The sequence below is a fragment of the Hippopotamus amphibius genome, chromosome 6 (assembly GCF_030028045.1).
Source record: "Hippopotamus amphibius kiboko isolate mHipAmp2 chromosome 6, mHipAmp2.hap2, whole genome shotgun sequence".
In the NCBI taxonomy this organism is placed as follows: domain Eukaryota; kingdom Metazoa; phylum Chordata; class Mammalia; order Artiodactyla; family Hippopotamidae; genus Hippopotamus; species Hippopotamus amphibius.
The window spans coordinates 118,993,064-119,016,496 of NC_080191.1; the positions used below are offsets into that span (position 1 = coordinate 118,993,064).

At 38.2% G+C, this 23,433-nt stretch overlaps 1 protein-coding gene and 1 pseudogene across 7 annotated transcripts in view; one reads left to right on the forward strand and one right to left on the reverse strand.

Annotated features, from left to right (window-relative positions):
• The window catches only part of PIK3CB (phosphatidylinositol-4,5-bisphosphate 3-kinase catalytic subunit beta), a 186,630-nt gene that overhangs the window by 114,464 nt on the left and 48,733 nt on the right, over positions 1-23,433 (reverse strand). The gene's annotated exons all lie outside the window — the stretch shown is intronic.
• LOC130855193 (60S ribosomal protein L35a-like) lies at positions 8,060-8,401 on the forward strand (annotated as a pseudogene).

Consider the following 23,433-nt stretch of genomic DNA (forward strand, 5'->3'; position numbering starts at 1 on the left):
AATGTTAACAATCTTCCTACAAAGATTATAAAAAATAAGTCATATCACCCTATTATTCAAAAATATTGTATACTGTTAACCTCTTTAAGATACTTAGTTTAAAATTATTTAGTTTTGATGCAAACATTTAATTGCTTATTAAATAATGCTAATTAACTTTTTCAGTGTTCCTAGTTTTCAGTCTGCTCTCCTGTCTTCTAATCTAAATGTTCAATCATACCAACAAGAAAGAAATAATAAATTATTCTAATTGGATATATATTAGCAAGAAAGATATATTTCATTCCCACAGTGTTCTCCCTTCATCATTCCCTTCTCTTCCACTTCCAAATAAATAGTATTTGAGGCATGAGAACTAATTGTTAAACCTATTTCAATCACTGGTACACCATTACCATGTTTTAGGGTAAATGTGATTATTTTCCTAAATATATCAAATTAATAGGACAAAGACTTACAACCAATATCTCATATAAAATACATTGACCGTCTCTAGCTATTGAAGATACAGGTGAGGGAATTCTACACGATGAGCAAGTACTTTCTATTTTAAAATATTTTTCTGGTTTAAAATAACAAACGAAAAACTAACGAATTACTAGAAAACAAACCACCACCCAGGTCAAGAATCAGAACACTGCCAGCATCTCAGAGACTCCTTGAATGTTCCTTCCAGATAGCAACCTCCTCCCTCATCTCTCAGGAATTCTGACTTCTGTGTAGCCATTTGTTGCATTTTAATCATTTTAGGTAACAGCACTAAAGTGAAGCAAATAATTCTAGATTATTGGATTCAACTTTGTACCTATCATGGGATACATATTTTAGACAAAACTTTCATAGTCTATACAACTGCTTCTGTTTTTCAATCCAGTAGCAAAGGAGCCAACAGACTAACTAGGGTGGTTTTTTTGTTTGCTTTTAAATGACAACAAATCTTCATCCAAGACATGGTATTCAACCAATCCTGGTACTTGTTTATAACAAGTGACATGAAATAATCAGTAACGACTGCACAGCAAAGGGTACCCACATATAAGTGTTGTGAGGGTGAGTCATGAGCCAGACTGCACAAGTGTGTAGTGATGCTGGTGAGTAATTAACCAACAGCCCTCACATCTAGGAACTGATCCAGTGCCAGAAAGCCATCTGAATGGCAAAGAGTAACACGAGAAGAATTTTAAATAGCTTACAGCTGTAGAAAAAGCACGATTCCAGGCTCTGAACCTTTTAGTTATTTCCGTCTGCTGTCATTTTGAACATAAGTTGTACGATGTAAAAATTGAAAGAGAGTCCTAAAAGCTAGCATTTCTCCCAAGCCATTTCAGGATTACTCTTCTGCACACTGGTGTAAGTTTGGTCTATGCAAGTATTTGTTTGGCTGTTTTAAAACTTTTTCTTAGAGACCAATTTTCCTCGTAAACTATCCAGCCATGAATGACACAATGCTTCTGTGTGTAGCTTTCATAGCCCCTTCACTACCGACACTAAACAAGGAATTTAAGGGGAAAAAAAACCTAGGAAAAATTGAAGAGATATGTGTCCCTGGTGCCAACTTTTTTTTCATTGCCTATTCGCTCTAGAGAACACATCAAGAGAGGCAGGCTGATAGTGTCATCTCAGTGCTAGGCCTCGATCAAGAGAGAAGAGAGCAAAAATGATTAGAATTCAAGATGATAAATATTTACTAAGTACTCGTCTGTTTAAGATGCCATATCACACACCTGACTAGGGGAGGAAGCAATCACAAAAACAAAACAGAGATGTCTGCAACCCAGTGTGTAACAGAGCACTGAGGTCTGCGGAGAGAGATGAGTGGGAAGAGGTATGTGTTCTGTTTCATTCAGAATGTGCTCCTTCTCAGTCTGTTGGGGAATATAAAATAATGACAGATAGTGACGCTTATATGACTGCTTGCAGTGTTTTCCACCTCAACCCGCACAGAACCTCAACCACAGGAGATAAGAATGGAATATTGAAAAGGAGAAGGTTTGGAGAACCTGCTTAAACTTTACAAAGTGGTACAGAAAGTAGTATTAGCTGAGGATCAGGAGACCTCACCTGAAATGCTGAGGTAGTACCACAGTATCACTAGCATGAAAGCCCCGCTTTGTCTCACTGCCCTGGCCTACAACCTGTGTACAACAGAACAAGTACTGGGAATTATGCAGCTGAGAGGATAATAATTCATCACAGGTCACTATTTCTAGGTTCCAAAGAAATGTGAAATCTTTATTTATGCTTCAAACTTGGCTTTTGGATACTGTCCTGTATTTAATTTACAACTCTACCTTGTAGTTAATCTAATAAATCACATTTTGATTCAAAAACCTTCAAATGTATAACATAGTATTCTTAAATACATTCACCATGCGGTACATTACATCCCCATAACTTTATTTTATAACTAGAAGTTTGTACTTTATGATCCCCTTCACCCATTTTGCCCACAGATAGATAGATAGATAGATAGAGATACACCACAATTTCCTTATCTATTTATCCATCAATGGACACTTAGGTTGTTTATCTATTTATCCATCAATGTATTGGCTATTGTAAACAATGCTACAGTGAACATGGGGACGCGTATATCTTCTAGCGTTTTTGTTTCCTTCAGCTAAATACCCAGAAGCAGAAATGTTAAATCATATGATAGATCTATTTTTAATTTTTTGAGGAACCTCCAACTATTTTCATATTGTCTACACCAATTTACATTTCCACCAAACAGTGCAAAAGGGTTCCCTTTTCTCCATATACAACACTCGTTCTGCATTCAGGGTTTTCTCCCATTTGGTAGGTTGCCTTTTCTTTTTGTTGACGGTTTCCTTTGTTGTGCAAAAGCTTTTTAATTTTTTACTTTAATTTTTAAAATTTTTTTTGGTGCACTGCATAGCTTGTGGGATCTCAGTTCCCCAACCGGAGATGAAACCCGGGCCACAGCAGTAAAGCACTGAATCCTAACCAGTAGACCACCAGGGAACTCTCTGCAGAAGGTTTTTAATTTGATGTAGTCCCACTTGCTTATTTTTGCTTTTGTTCCCTTTGCTTTTGATGTCAAATACAAAAAATCATCACCAAGACAAACATCAATGAGGATACAGCCTACGTTTTCTTCTAGGAGTTTATAGTTTCAGGTCTTAAACATTTAAGTCTTTAATTCATTTTGAGTTTATTTTGTGTATGGTGTAAGATAGTGGTCCAGTTTCATTCTCTTGCATGTGGCTGTCCAGTTTTCCCAACACCTTTTATTGAAGAGGCTGCCGTTTTCCACTGTATATTCTTGACTCCTTTGTCATAAATTAACAGACCATACATGCACAGGTTCATTTCTGGGCTCTCTACTCTGTTCCACTGGTCTATGTGTCTTTTCAATGCCAACACCATACTATTATGATATCTATAACTTTGTGACATAGTTTGAAATCAGAAGTACAATGCCTCTAGCTTTGTTCTTTCTCAAGATTGCTTTGGCTATCTGGGGTTTTTTGTGGTTCCACAGAAATATTAGGGTTCTTTGTTCTATTTCTGTGAAAAATGTCACTCGAATTTTGATAGGGATTGCATTGAATCTGTAGATTGCTTTGGACAGAATGGATATTTTAACAATATTAATTCTTCCCAATCATAAGCACGGAACATCTTTTCATTTATTCGCGTCTTCTTTACTTTCTTACATCAATGTCTTATAGTTTTCAGTCTTTGACCTCCTTGGTTAAATTTATTCCTAGGTATCTTATTCTTTTTCATGCAACTGTAAACAGGATTGTTTTCTCAATTTCTCTTTCTGATAGTTCACTGCTAGCATATAGTAATGCAACAGATTTTTGTATATTGGTTTTTGTATCTGCCAATTTTACTAAATTCATTTATCAGTTTTAACATATTTTTGGTGAAGTCTTTAGGGTTTTCTACATGTAATATATAGTATCACGCCATCTGCAAATAGAGACAGTTTTACCTCTTTTCCAATTTGGCTGCCTTTTTTTTTTCCCTTGCCTAATTACTCTGGCTAAGACGTCTAGACTATGTTGAATAAAAATGGTGAGAGTGAGCATCTTTGGTTCCTGGTCTTAAAGGAAAAGCTTTCAGCTTTTTCTTTTCACCAGTGAGTATGATGTTAGCTGTGGGCTTGTCCTATATGGCCCTTATTATGTTGAGGTACGTTCCCTAAATATACAGTTTGTTGAGTTTTTATCATAAATGTATGTTAAATTTTGTCATATTTCTCGACCTATTAAGATGATCACATGATTTCCATCCTTCATTCTGTCTACATGGTGTATCACACTGATTGATTTACAAATGTGGACCATCTTGCATATCTGAAATACATCCCACTTGATCATGGTGTATGATTCTTTTAACGTACTGCTCAATTTGATTTGTTAATATTTTGTTGAGGATTTCTGCATCTATGTTCATCAAGAATATTGGCCTGGGACTTCCTTGGTGGCACAGTGGTTAAGTATCCGTCTGCCAATGCAGGGGACACGGGTTCGATCCCTGGGCCGGGAAGATTCCACATGCCACATAGCAACTAGGCCCGTGCGCCACAGCTATTGAGCCCGTATGCCACAACTTCTGAAGCCCGTGCACCTAGAGCCCATGCTCCACAACAAGAGAAGTCACCGCAATGAGGAGCCTGCACACCACAATGAAGAGTAGCCCCCGCCCATGGCAACTACAGAAAGCCCGCATGCAGCAACAAAGACCCAACACAGTCAATAAATATAAATAAATAAGTAAAATTATTAAAGAAAAAAGAGAATATTGCCCTATAATTTTCCTTTGTTGTGGTGTCCTTGTCTGGTCTTGGTATCAGGGTAATGCTAGCTTCATATTATGAGTTTGGAAGTGTTCTTCCTCTTCTATTTTTGGAAGAGTTTGAGAAAGACTGGTAATTTTTTTTTTTTAATTTATTTTATTTTTATTGGCTGCATTGGGTCTTTGTTGCTGTGCGTAGGCTTTCTCTAGTGTGGAGAGTGGGGTCCACTCTATTGCGGTACTCAGGCTTTTTAGTGAGAAGTGGCTTCTCTTGTTGTGGAGCATGGGCTCTAGGAGGGCAGGCTTCAGTAGTTGTGGCATGTGGGCTCAGTAGTTATGGCTCACGGGCTCTAGAGCACAAGCTCAGTAGTTGTGGCACATGGGCTTAGATGTTCCATGCCTGTGGGATCTTCCCAGACCAGGGATCGAACCCGTGTCCCCTGCATTGGCAGGCAGATTCTTAACCACTGCACCACCAGATAATTCTTTAGGATTCACCAGTGAAGCTATCTGGTCCTGAACTTTTGTTTGTTGAGAGGTTTTTGTTACTGATCAATCTAGTAGTAATCAATCAATTTACTAGTAATCAGTCTGTTTAGATTTTCTATTTCTTCATCATTCAGTACTGGTAGATTGTATGTTTCTGGGAATTTATCCATTTATTTTAGGCTGTATAATTTGTTGGCATTAAAACAGCATTGTTTTTGTCTCTCCTCTTTGATTTTTTTTTTTTCTTTAAAATAACAGCTACCATTAGAGGTCCATTTGACTTCACTTCTCAGCTTCAAAACTGACATCATGTGGAAACTGAGGGAATACTCTGAAGGAATTTAAAAATGTATTGGCTAAAACATTCACAATGAAAGACAGCTTTAAGAATCCAGCTTATCTAACACAGTATGGAAAACTAGCTCAAAAAGACTTATAATTACAGGATAAAGAGTTCTGCCTAATGACCTAGAATGAATTTATAACAGGCCCCAAAATTCTTTTACTTTCCTCCTATTGAGAAGTGAGGGCTGTGTTCCCTCCCCTTGAATCTGAATTCAGTGACTGCTTGACCAAACAAATAAAACAGAGGTGACACACTAGTAGACTCAGGTTTAAGAAACTGGCAGCTTCCACTTGCTATCTCTTCAAACACTTGTTTGTGAGATGCTTATTTTAAGAGCCACGCGTAGGTGTTTTGACCAACCAATGACTGCCAGCACCAACAGCCAAACTTCTTAGTGCCTAGGCCTTCACAACTCCAGCCCTCAAACTCTGAGTTTCTCCATCTGAGGCCCAGAGATCATGAGCCAGAGACAAGCTTACCCTCCTGTGCCTTGTTCAAGTTCCTGACCACAGTGCAAAGGCATAACAAAATGGATGCCTTACAGCACTAAGTTTTGTGATAGTTTGTTACAGCAATAGATAATTGGATATACTAGGTTAATAGAATAAATTATACTACAGCCAAGGACTGAATCATTTGCTTCTTGAAAAAAAACACACACGCACACATGCGCGGGCACACAAATGCGCACACACACACATTTCCTTAAATACATATTTTTCTCAACAGCATTTCTCATAAGAAATCTTCTCTACTTACACACAAATAGCTTCAGTATATTAGCAAATAAGTTAACCTCTGAAATTATAATCACTCAGACCAAAATCCTACTGAAATTTAAGTGGAACTGAGAAATAAAAACTAAAAGTAAATTATCAGTGACAATCTTAATGTCTAGTAATCTAGTGTCATTTCCCTCAAAAAAGGAGGTACATTTCCATTACTCAACTTTGACCTATCAAACTTCAGTTACAAAAACTATCAAGACAATTTTCTTGAAATCGTAACTACTGAAAAGTAGAATCCAAATTTATGAATAAACTGATGCAGGCTCTAGTGAGCTTCCTTAATTAGATATTTATATTTATATGTAAAATTCTTATGTTTTCCAAAGAAATATAGAATATTTAAACAAGTTATTAATGTAATATTTCAAAACCAACTAACATATTTGTCTACAACTTGACACAAAGACATAACCTCAGAATTATTTCATCTCCCATAATAAGCTTCCATTCACTATAGGACCATGATGAGGTTTGTACCTAGACCTGGATAAAGTTATAGAGCTATAAGCAGCCTGACTGTGATAACAAGAAACCAACAGTGATGAAAAGCAGCTTTATAATCTCATATTCCTTAACACTTGCATTAAAAGAAGGTGAATGGAGACACAATGGAAACAGTTTCCTTATGTTTTTTAATGTGAATCATTAAAGAAGAAGGATGTGTGTGTTATAAATCTTGTAAGCACAGATCTCTTATTTTAAACATTAAGAACTAAGACCTACAGAAATAAGATGACTTTCTGAAGGCCACTGTGGCAGAGACTGCTTATCTCCTTCCACAATTACGGGATTGTGGCTGTGCAGCTGGCACACTAGATAGTCCAACCTTCTGTGCAGTAAGAATGATCATATACTAAGCTCTCTCCAGTGGAATGTTGAGTTGAAATGACCTGTGTCACTTCAGGTAAGGGCTCTTAAGAAAGTTCATGTGTCACCCATACGTTCTCTTTCCTCTTCCACTGGTTACAAAGGAAGAAAGAGTCATGAGATGAAAGAAAACAGCTGGAACAGAACCTATGAAAGAGGTTTGGAATGTTTCATGAGTAAGAAACAAACATCTATTATGTTGAGATATTATTCATTTTCAGTCTGTTACAACCATTTGGACTTCACAAATTTAGTCAAACACATAGTTTAGGTAGCTGCAAGGCCGTATTAAAACCCACATATGAACACAAAAGACCCCAAATAGCCAAAACAATTTTGAGGAAGAACAAAGCTGAAGGTATCATGCTCCCTGAAAACAAACTTCATATACTATAAAGCTACAGTAATCAAAACAGTATGGGGGTGGGCTTCCTAGATGGCGCAGTGGTTAAGAATCCACCTGCCAATGCAGGGGAAACGGGTTCGATCCCTGCTCCAGGAAGATCCCACATGCTGCGGAACAACTAAGCCCATGCACCACAACTATTGAGACCATGTGCTGCAACTACTGAAGCCCGTGTGCCTAGAGCCTGAGCTCCGCAACAAGAGAAGCCATGGCAACAAGGAGCCCACGCACCACAACGAAGAGTAGCCCCCACTCACCGCAACTAAAGAAAGCCTGCGCATAGCAAAAAAGACCCAACAGAGCCAATAAAATAAATGAATTAATTAATTTAAAAAAAAACAGTGTGGGGGTGTGGTGCTATGGAAGCTGAACTCTGGGAACAAGACTTCTAAAATGACAAATATGTCTGGAAGGTTGTGGTCCAAGGCCATTTTTGCTGGCTGTAAGCAAGGTCTACAGAACCAGAGGGAGCACACACCTCTCCTGAAAACTGAAGGTGTATATGCTCGAGATGAAACTGAATTCTATTCAGGCAATAGATGTGCTTATGTGTACAAAGCAAAGAACAACAACCTAATTCCTGGTGGAAAACCTAATAAAGCCAGAGTAATCTGAGGAAAGCTAACTCGCGCTCATGGAAACAGTGGCATGGTTCGTTCCAAATTCCAAAGCAATCTTCCTGCTAAGGCCATTGGACACAGAATCTGTGTGATGCCGTACCCTTCAAAGGTTTAAACTTATTTAAAAATAAATAAAATTGTGCATTTGTTCTCTTGGGGAAAAAAAAGAAACGAAAACAGTATGGCTGGGACTTCTCTGGTGGTCCAGTGGCTAAAACTCCGTGCTCCCAATGCAGGGGGCCCAGGTCCGATCCCTGATCAGGGAACTAGATCCCACATGCTGCAACTAAGAGTTCACATGCCACAACTAAAAGATCCTGCATCTCTTAACTAAAGATTCCAAGTACCACAACTAAGACCCAGCGCAGCCAAATAAATGAATATTTAAAAAAAAAAAACCAAAAAACCACGCCACATGCTCTTTGACATTGGTCTTAGCAATGTTTGGAGGGGGTATGTCTCCTCAGACAAGGAAAACAAAGCCAAAAATAAACAAGTGGGACTACATCAAACTAAAAAGGTATTGCACAGCAAAGGAACTATCAACAAAATGAAAAGGCAGCCCACTGAATGGGAGAAGATATCTAGAAACAACATATCCAATAAGGGGTTAACACCCAAAATATAAACTCATACAACACATCAAAAAATAAACAACCCAGTTACAAAATGGGCAGAGAACCTGAACAGACGTTTTTCCAAAGAAGACATATTGATGGCCAACAGACACATTAAAAAGATGCTCAACATCACTAATCATCAGGGAAATGTAAACCTGGGTATTTGTCTGAAAAAAATCAAAACATTAACTCACAAAGATATACGCATTCCAATGTCCACTGAAGCATTATTTATAACAGTCAAGATATGGAAGCAACCTAAGTGTCCATCAATAAACAAACTGATAAAGATGTAATACCTATATCTATAATGGAATATTACTCAGCCATAAAGGGGGGAGGGGACCTTGCCATTTTTGACAACACAGTTGCATCTAGAGGGCATTATGCTAAGTAAAACAAGTCAGACAGAAAAAGACAAATGCTGCATAATCTCAGTCACATGCGGAATCTAAAAGACAAACAAATAATAAAACAAAATAAAAACAGACTCATAGATACAGAAAAGAAACAGTTGGTTGCCAGAAGACAGAAGGGTGAGGAGTGGGCAAAATAAATGAAGGGGATTAAAAAGTACAAACCTCCAGTTATATAATAAATAAGTCACAGGTATGTAATATACAGTATAAGGAAACAGGGTTAATAAATATTGTAATAACTGCAGAACACTCTATGACATTACATCAAAGCAAGATCCTTTTTGACCCACCTCCTAGAATCATGGAAATAAAATCAAGAATAAACAAATGGCACCTCATGAAACTTAAAAGCTTTTGCACAGCAAAAGAAACCATAAACAAGACTAAAAGGCAACCCTCAGAATGGGAAAAAATAATTGCCTATGAAACAACGGACAAAGGATTAACCTCCAAAATATACAAGCAGCTCATGAAGCTTAATACCAAAAAAGCAAATGACCCAATCCACAAATGGGCAGAAGACCTAAATAGACATTTCTCCAAAGAAGACATACAGATGGCCAACAAACACATGAAAAGATGCTCAACATCACTTATCATCAGAGAAATGCAAGTCAAAGCCACAATGAGGTATCACCTCACACCAATCAGAATGGCCATCATCACAAAGTCTGGAAACAACAAATGTTGGAGAGGGTGTGGAGAAAAGGGAACTCTCCTGCACTGTTGGTGGGACTGTAAGTTGGTACAGCCACTATGGAAAACAATTTGGAGTTTCCTTATAAAACTACAAATAGAACTTCCATATGATCCAGTAATCCCACTACTGGGCATATACCCAAGGAAAACTATAATCCCAAAAGAAACTTGTACCATAATGTTTCTTGCAGCACTATTTACAATAGCCAGGGCATGGAAGCAACCTAAATGCCCATCAGCAAATGAATGGATAAAGAAGATGTGGCATATATACACAATGGAATATTACTCAGCTATAAAAAGGGATGAGATGGAGCTATATGTAATGAGGTGGATAGAACTACAATCTGTCATACAGAGTGAAGTAAGTCAGAAAGAGAAGGACAAATATTGCATGCTCACATATACAGAATCTAAAAATGGTACTGATGAACTCAGTGACAAGAACAAGGACGCAGATACAGAGAATGGACTGGAGAACTCGAGGTATGGGAGGGGGCGGGGGGTGAAGGGGAAACTGAGACGAAACGAGAGAGTAGCAAAGACATATATATACTACCAACTGTAAAATAGTCAGTGGGAAGCTGTTGTATAACAAAGGGGAGTCCAACTCGAGGATGGAAGATGCCTTAGAGGACTGGGGCGGGGAGGGTGGGGGGGACTCGAGGAGGGGGGAGTCAAGGAAGGGAGGGAATACGGGGATATGTGTATAAAAACAGATGATTGAACTTTGTGTACCCCCCAAAAAAATTTAAAAAAATTAAAAAAAAACATTGTAATAACTTAGTACAGGGATAGACGGTTACCAGAATTATCTCGGTGATCATTTCACAATGTATGCATGTGTCAAATCACTATGTGGTATTCCTGAAACTAACAGTATATCGTACATCAACTATTTCAATTAAAAAAAAAAAACTCATACATGCTCCCTCAGTTATATTTAGCCCAATGTTCTGTGCACTCTACCACTATGTTTTCCTTATCACCCTTGTCCATCCAAACAGAAAACAGAATTATGAATAGGAGTGGGGAACAACACTGATGAGGCTGCGATTATGATGTCCCCAAATCATTCACTATTTAAACTCAACAGCTTCAATCCTTGTTTATCACTTTACACAGACGTTTTTAATCCCCTGGTAAAAATGGACGTGTTAAAAGCTCTCTTTCTCCTCCTGGCTAGTCATCTGACTAAAGTTACCATATTTTTCATAAGTAAGTGTAGAGACACAAAAGTATGTTAAATTTGAGGCAGGCAGAGCCAAGAGCACTTTCTAAGAGGAGGGGATATTTTAACACAGACTTGAAGGAAGAGAGTAAATTGGCTACGCAAAGGGAGAAAGAACATGTGCCAAGACCTAAGAAACCTTAAGTATTTGAGGAATTCAAAGACTACCATTTGGAAGAGAGAGAGACAGAAAACAGAGGCAGAATGGTAGTGTATGGGCTGGCCAAATCCACATTCTGGTAGGCCACATTAAGGTATTGTCCTTCATGCAAAAAACAAGAGGAGACTCAATGAAAAATGTTAAACAAGTGAATAAAACTTGATCAAATAAGATGTCGAGAACAAACATATGGATACCAAGTGGGGAAAGCTGCGGGGGGGGGGGGAGGTTGGGGAGGATGAAATGGGAGATTGGGATTGCCATATATACATTACTAATAAGAAAAAATACCAAATTGTACACTCTAAATACATGCAATTTACTGTATGTCAATTATATTTCAATAAAAGTTCTTAAAAGATTGATCAAATAAACAACTTTATACATTATAATGAGAAAATGAATACACAAAGAACACAAGTCCAATAGAAAGATGGCCAAAAATAATTAAATAGAAATTTCACAGGGACTTCCCTGGTGGCACAGTGGTTAAGAATCCGCCTGCCCACCACCACTACCAATCGAGCATCAGTGACCCAGGCAGGGCACCACAGCAGAGTCATACTCAGGGTGGGGAGCCATAGTTGTAGTCGCTCTCTCGGTCTGAGCCACCGGCGTCCCTTTGCAACAGGCACTGCCTGAGCCGCCCAAACCACCTAGACCCAGGCAGGGCACCACTGCAGAATCATACACAGTGGGGAGGAGCCATGGTTGTAGTCCCTCTCTCGGCCTGAGCCACCAGCATCCCTCTGCAACAGGCACTGGTACTGCTGCCCAGGATCCCTCGACCCAGGCAGGGCTCCACTGCTCATTCACTCCCAGGGGAAGGAGCCACTATTGTACCCTCTCTCTCCCCACACACCAGTGCTTACAGACAAACAATAAAGGAAGCTCTGCTGGTCGCAGAGTAATACAAAAAGCCCAAGGAGGGTAGAAGGACACAGCTGAGACCCCAAGGGAACAGAAATATTATTAATTCTATTGATCTGGTTCATTCTGGGGTCAGTTCTATCTCTTTTTTTTTTAATTAATTACTATCTTAGTCCTAAGGGATCTACATGTTTTATAACATATTTTTTATTCTATTTTTTCTTCTATTTTTATTTTTAGCCTTTTTATATATTTCTATTTCTAGCTAAGTTTTTTGTAGTGCTGACTTTATCTCTCCTACCTTCTTTTCTTCTCTATCTTTTACACATTTCTATTTTTTTCTTTTTCTTTTCATATTTCCAGTCACACTATGCTCTTCTGTTGCCCTGTCTTCTATCCTTTTTTAGTTTATTTTATCTTAATATACTTATAATCAATATTATTGGTCAGCTCTGTTTCCTTGCTTTATTCTCCAGATGACACACTGCTTTGGTTTTTATTATTAGGTTTGGTCTTTATCTTAGTTCTGATTATAACTGTCTGAATTTGTTTTGGGAATCTTCAGTCTGTCTGGTTGTACTCCTGCTCTTTATTATATTTGATCCTAGCTTTCAAAATTTCCCTGGATATGTGTTTGTGTGTGTGTGTGTGTGTGTGCTTTTTTAAATTAATTATGATCTTAGTCCTAAGGGATCTACACGTATTATAACATATTTTTTATTCTCTTATTCTATTTTTTCCTCTATTTTTATTTTTAGACTTTTTACATATTTCTATTTCTAGCTAAGTTTTTTGCAGTACTAACTTTCTCTCTCCTACCTTCTTTCCTTCTCTATCTTTTATACATTTCTTTTTTTTTCTTTTTTCTTTTCATATTTCCAGTCACACTAGGCTCCTCTGTTGTCCTGTCTTCTATCTTTTTTTAGTTTATTTTATCTTAATATACTATAATCAATATTGTCGGTCGGCTCTGTTTCCTTGCTTTATTCTCCAGATGACACAATGCTTTGTTTTTATTATTAGGTTTTGTCTTTATCTTAGTTCTAAGTATAATTGCCTGAATTTGTTTGGCGAATCTTTAGTCTATCTGGTGGTACTCTTGCTCTTTCTTATATTTGATCCTAGCTTTCAAAATTTCCCTGGATTTGTGTTTGCGTATGGGTTTTTTGTTTTTTTGTGGTTTTTTTGGTTCTGAATTTCTGTTGGTTTTCTCTTTGATTGTCTGATTGCATATTGGGGTTCTTCTCTCAGGTCTTTCTAGTGCCTTAGGTTTGACTGGATTCAGTATTTGTGTGTCTTGTACATGTATGTGTTTCCCTGATTTAGTATTTGTTTGATTCAACACTCTGCCATTAGTCTGAGGCTTGGACAGTCTTCTTTAAACCCCTTTATTGCCAGGACAAGCACCTCTGAAGTCTGGACTACTCCATCAGAAGTTAAGTAGGAGGCTCTGGGGAGGGAGCACTGAATCCAGGATGCTAGACTACTAAGGAGTCCTCAGACACAGGGAAGATTAACTGCAGAGAACTGTCATGGAGGCTTGTATTAAAGTCTAAGATCCGGCTTCATCGGACTGTCTGCAACTGCCAGTGCTGGACACCTCACACCAAACTACAAACAAGACAGGAACACAAACCCACCCATCAGCACACAGACTACCTAAAGCCATATTAACTTCACAGATACCCTAAAACACACGACCTGACACTGCCCTGGGCGTCAGAGAGAAAAGACACACAGCCACACACTGGAAAGCAGGCACCAGACCCCCCCACCAGGAATTCTACTCAAGACACTGGACAAACCCTACCACAGCGGGCAGAGAGCAGAAACAAGAGGAATGACTACTAGGCAGCATAGGGAAAGGAGACAGCAAATCCCATAAATCAGACAAAATGAGAAAACAAAGAAACACCATGCAGGCAAAGGAGCAGGAAAAAAACCCACAAGGCCAAATAAATGAAGAGGAAATAAGAAAATTGCCTGAAAAAGAATTCAGAGTAATGATAGTAAAGATAAACCAAAATCTCAACAACAAAAGAGAAAATACAAGAAATAGTTAATAAGGGCTTATAAAAACTAAAGAGCAAACAAACAGTAATGGACAACAAAATAATTGAAATTAAAAATACTCTAGATGGTATAAACAGCAGAATAACTGAGGCAGAAGAATGAGTAAGTGAGTTGGAAGATAGAATGGGGGAAATAACTGCCACAGAGCAGGAAAAAGAAAAAAGAATAAAAAGAATGGAAGACAATCTCAGAGACCTTGGTGACAACAATAAGGGCACCAACATTCGAATCATAGGTATCCCAGAAGAAGAAGAAAAAAAGAAAGGGTCTGAGAAAATATTTGAAGAGGTTATATAGGAAAACTTCCCCAACATGGGAAAGGAAATAATCAACCAAGCCCAAGAAGCACAGAGAGTCCCATACAGAATAAACCCAAGGAGAAATACACCAAGGCACATATTAATCAAACTAACGGAAATTAAACACAAAGAAAAAATATTAAAAGCAGCAAGAGAAAAGCAACAAATTACACATAAGGGAAAACCCATAAGGGTAACAGCTGATCTTTCTGCAGAAACTCTGCAGGCCAGAGGGAGTGGAAGGATATACTGAAAGTCCTGAAAGAGAAAAACCTACAGCCAAGAATCCTCTACCCAGCAAGAATCTCATTCAGATTCTCATTCAGATTCCACGGAGAAATCAAAAGCTTTACAGACAAGCAAAAGTTAAGAGAATTCAGCACCATCAAACCAAACTTCAGGGGGTGAAGGGGAAGCTGGGACAAAGTGAGAGAGTAGCATAGACATATACACACTACCAACTGTAAAACAGATAGCTAGTGGGAAGTTCCTGTATAACAAAGGGAGATCAACTCGATGATGGGTGATGGTGATGCCTTAGAGGGCCAGGACAGGGAGGGTGGGAGGGAGTCACAGGAGGGAGGGGATATATGTATAAATACAGCTGATTCACTTTGGTGTACCTCAAAAACTGGTACAAGAGTGTAAAGCAGTTATATTCCAATAAAGAGCTTAAAAAAAAAAAAAAAAGAATCAGCCTGCCAATGCAGGGGACATGGGTTCGATCCCTGGGCCGGGAAGATCCCACATGCCTTGGAGCAACTAAGCCCGTGCCCCACAACTATTGAGGGTGCGCTCTAGAGCCCATAACGAACAACTAATGAGCCCACGTGCCGCAACTACTGAAGCCCATGTGCCTAGAGCCTGTGTTCTGCAACGAGAAGCCACCACAATGAGAAGCCTGAGCACCACAACAAAGAGTAGCCCCTGCTCTCCAGAACTAGAGAAAGCCTGCATGCAGTAACAAAGACCCAACGCAGTCAATAAATAAAAATAAAATAAATTTATAACAAAAGAAAAGAAGAAGAAGTGATCAGGGTGATGCCTCTGCTTTTAAAAAAAAAAAAAAAAAATTAAAGTTTAAAATCAGGCTGGTGCTTGCTTCCTCAAGTTCCCTAGGCCCTTTCACAATTTTAGAGAAGAGTCCGTTGGCTGCTCTGGAACAACAGAAAGACAATTCCAAAGCTGCTTTAAAATCTTTGCCCACAGGGCTTCCTAGGTGGCGCAGTGGTTAAGAATCCGCCTGCCAATGCAGGTGACACAGGTTCGATCCTTGCTCCGCGAACTTCCCACATGCTGCGGAGCAACTAAGCCCATGCGCCACAACTATTGAGCTTGCACTTTAGAGCCCGTGAGCCACAAGTATTGAGCCCATGTGCTGCAACTACTGAAGCTCACGTGCCTAGAACCCGAGCTCTGCAACAAAGGAAGCCACGGCAATGAGGAGCCTGTGCACCACAACAAAGAGTAGTCCCCACTCACCGCAACTAAAAAGAAAACCCCCGCACAGCAAAAAAAAAAAAAAAAAAAAAAAAAAAAAAAGACCCAACACAGCCAATAAAATAAATAAATAAATAAAAATCTTTGCCCACAAAAACAGTAGATGTGTAGTCACCAGCTGTACATAATAATCTCCATTCATTAATAATTCTTAAAATTCTGAATAAAAAATTTAGATCCTTCTTCAAAGTAACATAAATGATTTTCCATTTCAACTTTTACAATTATAATTTACTATTATTTTGTTTTTAAAATTACACTTAAAATGTACTCTGTACAATGAATAAAACAAGTTCATCCTCTACATAAACAAAACAATGATATTTGATAACATATGTGACTGTTAGCAAGCTCTTATATTGGAAAACTGTACTGAGATAAACAAGGCAGCCATTTATATTGCCTTTTATATACTAGTTCCTCTGTCATGTGGCAGTCAAAAGGCTGAGATGCTTGCAGCAAAGAAAACAGTTTTGAAAGGTCATGCTACACAGATAGCCAGAATTTCTTTCACAATATCCTTACTGTCTATGGCAGACTATATGACAATCTAACCACAGTTATTTTCTGAGTAAAAGCAAAAAACTTGTTATCAAAGAACCAGAAACAGTAGGCACTCAACAATATAATCTTTATGAACATTTTTCTAATGCATAAACATCCAGTGCATATTGAAGAAAAAGAATCCTGAGGCAAAGACAAAGAACTGGGGGAAGAGGACCTAGCAAAAACTGGAAAGCAAGTTTAAACCACTCAGTTTATTCATAATGTCCATATAAAATGATAAGAAGTTTCTAAAGTAAACTTTTTCAAATTAAAACGTGATTTACCAAGGAAAAGCGTAATTATAACAATATTGAAGCCAATGAATACGATCTATTTCAAATTTTCCAAATCTTAATGACAATTGCAAAGGAAGTACAATGCTTCAAAAACTTCTCTGCAGGAACTATAATCCCATCAGCATTTTTTTTTTCTCTTACTAACTTTTATCGGTCTATTATCCATCTGAACAAGGAATGTTTTCCCAACTGTTACATACACAATGTGTCGGTGAACAGCAAGATGAAAATTTCTCCACCTCCATATAAAATTTTCAATTACCAAGTGTATCCTTTGTAGGGGGAAAAAAGCATTCTAACTCATTTAATCATCTTGTCCAATCCTGGGAGATCATAGTTATTCCTGCCCAGTAATCAAAATACACAGCTTTCTCCTAAGTCAAGGGAAGGTACTTGGTACATTAAACACCACAGCCAGGTTACACAGACAGAATAAACATAAGTTTTGGGCAATGCATTCTTTTCAAGTCCCCATAATTTTTTTGGGGGGGTTGTGCTGGGTCTTTTGTTGCTGCACACGGGTTGTCTCTAGCTGCAGAGAGCAGGGGCTACTGTTTGTTGCGGTGCATGGGCTTCTCATTGCAGTGGCTTTTCTTGTTGTGGAGCACGGTCTCTAGGTGCTCGGGCTTCAGTAGTTGCAGCACATGGGCTCAACTAGTTGTGGCTCACCGGCTCTAGAGAGCAGGCTCAGTAGTTGTGGCGCACGGGCTTAGTTGCTCTGCGGCATGTGGAATCTCCCTGGAGCAGTGTCCCCTGCATCAGCAGGCGGATTCTTAACCACTGTGCCACCAGGGAAGTCCAAGGCCCCATAATTTTAATTCCTGTGAGGATCTCTCACTAAAATTTAACTAAGTGACAACTTTCTTTACTAGTTCTGACCTTATGACAGAGCATAAAGATGAGTTACTTCTAAAACTAACTAGAAAACGATCTATGATAAACCTTTTTTTTTAAGGAAATAAATATACTTAAAACATTCCACTGCTCAAAACCAAAAACACACTATAAACCAAATCCAGGCAAGATGTGGAGAAACTGTAACCCTTGTATATTACTTGTGGGAATGTAAAATGGTGCAGCCACTGTGGAAGAAAGTATAGCAGTTCTTAAAATATTTAAACAGAATTACTATATGATTCAGCAATAATACTTCTGGGTATATATCCAAAAGAATTAAAAGCAGGGAGTCCACAGATATTTGTACACCCATGCTCACAGCAGTATTATTAACAACAGCCAAAAGGTGGAAACAATTCAGATTTCCCTCAATAGATAGGCGAATAAATAAAATGTGGTATGTACATACAATAGAATATTATTCAACCTTTAAAAGGACATTGTGATACATGCTACAACACAGATGAACCTTGAGGACATTATGCTAAGTAAAATAAACCAGCCATGAAAGGACAAACATTGTATGATCCCATTTACACAAGCTATCCAGAATAGGCAAATTCACAGAGACAGAAAGTAGAATAAAGCTTATCAGGGATTGTGGTGATAAAAAAGTTGTGGAGATGGACAGTGGTGATGGTTGCACAACACTGTGAATGTATTTATGCCAGGTAATTATACACGTAAAAACAGTTAAAATGGTCAATGTTCAGGAAGAACACATTGAGATCTTTCCAAATGCCCACATTTGTACATATCCCAAATATAATAATTCCATCATTTATAAAATGTGGACAATTTCTTTTTCAGAGGGAAGTTGCTGACAGGATGAAATATGATGATAAATAAAATAAGAACAATAAAGTCACATACAGTTGTAGACGCTTAAAACATTTATTTAAGCTGAGTACTTGTCATGATGCACTAGTAATAAATGCCATTTTACTGGGACACAATTTGGAGTCACATGTTTTGGATACCACAGTGGATCTCTGAAGATGTTAAATAAGAAAATGTCAAGGGTAAGACTAACATATTTTTACTTTTTCACTAGCTTTAGGGAGCTAAGGAGCACTGGATTTAGAGACAATTTGGGGTTCTATAGCTGTGGGGGTTTTTTTCCTTAGTATTCAATGTCAATGAACAAAGTAATCATACCTCTTCCTTCACTTTAGAGGAAAAGACCTTTTATTTTATTTTATTTTTTTGGCTGCACCGTGCAACTTGTGGGATCTCAGTTCCCCAACCAGAGACTGAACCCGGGCCCTCGGCAGTGAAAGCTTGGAGTCCTAACAAATGGACTGCCAGGGAATTTCCAGGGAAAGCTCTTTAACTGATTATGAGTGTTGCTTCTGTACTTCTAACACCACCTCTCAATCAATCATGATGTGATTTGGGGATCCTCTTTTTATTAAAGTTTTTTTAAAAGGGAGTACTCTTGAGTATTTCATTTCTTAATTTATAGATAGAAGCAACAGAAAGAGAAGGCCCCCTTGATAATGTGAAATGAGCCAATTTGTTCTTTCAATCTATCTCAGTCCCTATATCTTCTCTGAGTAAAGAAAAGTGAGCAATATTGTGCAGATGAAACTGAACATTCAGATGCTTTGTCCACACGAAGAAGCATACCTAATTCATGTACAGCAGATGTTAACTTATAAAAAAAATAAAAAGACAAAATGGTCAATTTTGTTACGCACATTTTACAATTTAAAAAAACCCAAATCCAAATAAACTTATTCATCAGGAACTACAAGGCCTCCATGCATCCAATCCACCTTTCTCTACTCTTCCTAGTTCCCTGTGGTATTAAAAAATCTGTTTTATTGTACATCCCCGTCTCTTATCATCACCTCAGACACTTCAAACATCTGGCCTCACAGTTAGCCACAAGTTACACTTCTCAGCTATAGCCTTGCCTTTCACCCCTCCTATATTCTCACCCCTGGATCTGCATCCCCATCATCACAAAGAAGAAAACCCAAAGTCTACAACTTAACTCTAGCTCCTCTACCTTCACAATGTCAGCTTCTACTACCTCCTCCCTCACTTATTCCATTCCAGTCACACTGGCCCTCTTACTGCTCCTAGAACACATCAAGCACAGTCCACCCTCAGCTCCCCATCCACTAACCCAAATATCTACCCCACCTGCTCCCTTAACTTCACTCATAGCTGTGAGCTCAAACATCACCTAATTAGAGAGGGCTTCCCTCATCACACCTTATAAAACAGTAAACCTACCCTTCCCCCACCAATGTCTACCTTTCCCTGATACATTTCCCTGATATATTTTTCTTAATAGTACTCATTACCACCCAACACAGTATATATTTACTTACTGTTTATCTTCCCCACCCTCATTAGAACGTCAATTCCATGAGAAAGGAGCCTCTGTTTTTGTTAATTGTTATAACCCTAGCAGCTAGCACAGTTCTTGGTATGCTAGTAGGTGAAAATATTATTCATTAAATATGTGTTAAACCAATCATGGCCTCCAGTCCCTTGTGCACTACCTTTTACCAAGCCTACATCCCCACAGACAGTTATTCCAACTACCAATGTCAAATTTCTCATTTCCATCTTAAAGGTTCTGCTAGCTAAATTCACACTGCCTGCCATGTCAAGCTGTTTATCTTGAACTGAGCCTTTATGATTGCTCAAAATCCTTTCTATCCTATCTGGGTGATCATATTAAGTTTCTCCACCATGGTCTCTGGCCTGGTCAGTTCCAACAGTCTCTTCACAGATCTCCTTGCTTCCCCTGTACTCCTATAATCCATCTTTAATAAAGCAGCCAGAGGAATCTTTAAAACATGTATCACATCATGACACTTTTCTTTGTAAAACCTTCCTTAAAAGATTTCCTTAAGTCTAAACTCTTCACCATGGCCATAGGAACCAACATGGCCTGCCCCTGCCTACTTCTTCAACTTCATCTGATGACACTATGGTCCTCATCCACTCTGTTCCAGAACACCGGCTTTCTTTCTGTTCCTCAAATACATCAAGCTCATTTCTATCTTGAGATTTTTACACTAGCTTTATTTTCAAGTGACTGAATCCTTGTCTTTCACACCTTACCTTCAAGTCACCTCCTTAGAAGTAGCCACTAAGTCACTCTATCAACTGTCCTCCTCAGATCACATTATCATTTGGCATTTTTCTTGTTCGTTTCAATGACTGGCTTCATGAGAAAACTTATCTTGTCTATAAGAGTGCCTGGCACAAAGCAGGTGTTCAATGAATATCTGCTAAATTTGGTAATCACTCTACAACATTTTTTCTAAGTGTTTTCTTCTTCCAGGATCCCAACCCCACCACTGATTAACTATTTGCCTTGTAGATAACCTCAATCCCTATCTTATTTTGAAAATTAGGATGAGTCTACAGTTTTCTTTCTCTTTGCCTAAAAACTCCTTGATTCATCCTCTCTTCCCTTCCTCTGGTTTCTAAGCAGAATGGTTGCTACTCTTCTGTAAGAGTTAAGCCCTTCATCATCAGAAAAACTACAAACAGTAAATGCTGGAGAGGGTATGGAGAAAAGGGAACTGTCCTGCACTGCTGGTGGGAATGTAAATTGATACAGCCACTATGGAGAACAGCATGGAGGTTCCTTGAAAAAGTAAAAATACCATACGACCCAGCAATCCCACTACTGGGCACATACCCAGAGAACACCATAATTCAAAAGGACACATGCACCCCAATGTTCACTGCAGCACTATTTACAACAGCCAGGACATGGAAGCAACCTAAATGTCCATCAACAGATGAATGCATAAAGAAGATGGGGTACATATATACAATGGAATATTACTCAACTGAAAAAAGGAACGAAATTGAAACATTTGTAGAGACATGGGTGGACCTAGAGAATGTCATACAGAGTGAAATGAGTCAGAAAGAGAACAACAAATATCGTATAGTAACACATATATGCAGAATATAGAAAAATGGTACAAATCAACCGGTTTGCAAGGCAGAAATAGACACTGATGTAGAGAACAAACATATGGACACCAAGTGGGGAAAGCAGGGGGGGTTGGGGGGGGATGAACTGGGAGATTGGGATTGCCATATATACATTACTAATAAGAAAAAATATCAAATTGTACACTTTAAATAAATGCAGTTTACTGCATGTCAATTGTATCTCAATAAAAGTTTTTAAAGGGAAAAAAAAAAAAGAGTTAGGCCCTTTGCCCAGGTCCTTGATCTCAAACCTTCTTACCTCCTTCGGGCAATTAATCACTCTAATATTTAAACTATTCTACATATTTAAACTATGCTAATGGATCATTCCCTTTTACCTAAAATATACCAGGTGCTAATGCCAAAATATCTTCTATGTGGCTAACTCTTCAAAATGATCACTGTCTTATTTCCTGCACAAACTTCTTAAAAAACATTCTATTTTATTCTTCATGCTTTTTTGTATTTTGTAAAACCATTTACTTAACCTCTTAAAATTCATCCTGATCTACTCAATCAATTCTCTCAGTTATGAAGAACCTCTTAATTATTATCTTATTTGGGGGGGGGGGGAGTACACCTAAGTTCAATCATCTGTTTTTATACACATATCCCCAATTATTATCTTATTTTATTATATAATGAACCTAAGAATTATTCATTGTTAGGTTATATTAATACCCTAGAGGGGTTCTTGAATTTAATTAAATTCTAGGGTATTAGAATCCTTAATCCTTCTAAGCATCTCATCCCTCTCAAGAGCCTGTCCTTGGAATTCTTTATTGTGTGTCAAAGAAAGATACAATACCTTCATACCTTTCTTCTTAGTTTTCCTTTATTGATTCTTTTTAACAGCTTTCAACAACAGCATTTACAATAGACATTTCCTAAAATTCTGTGCTTTACCTTCTTCTCTCTACTAGGGTCCTGGAAATGTTGTCTACTTCCTCAGCTTAAACTCTATATGAATTACTCCAAAATCTTCAGGCCCTAATCATCTTTTTTCTAAATTTTAGTATCATATTTAGACATTTAAGGAGATATTCTGAAAGTTCTACTTGTACCTCCAAAATGAAAATGTGTCTAACAGAATTCACATGTTGTAGTGCCATCTGCTTGCCTCCTAATAACCAAGCTTTCCTTGTGGTTTCCTCACTTCTGTTATGGTACCACCATACTTCTAGCCACTCAAAATCTTGGATTCATATATATGATTTCTTTCTTCCATATTCCCTGCCAAACAGCCTTTGAAATCTACCCTGCCGATGAACTCACAGACCACCAACCTCCATGTCCACCACTCATTCAGGTAGTCATTATTTCACTTTTGCAGCACTTATCACAGTGACAAGTGCTGTTAAGCACCTAACTTGCCTGCTAGATGATCAGCCCAGTCTAACACACAAGTTAATCCCAGACAGGGAATGTCTGTCCTCCTTAACGGTGTAACCTGGGTGGACCATGTAATTTATTACACAGAAGACAAGAGTAAAAAAGGGCATAAAATAGTTGAGCAATTTTACACTATGTTGTATGTCAATTATATCTAAATAAAGTTGGGG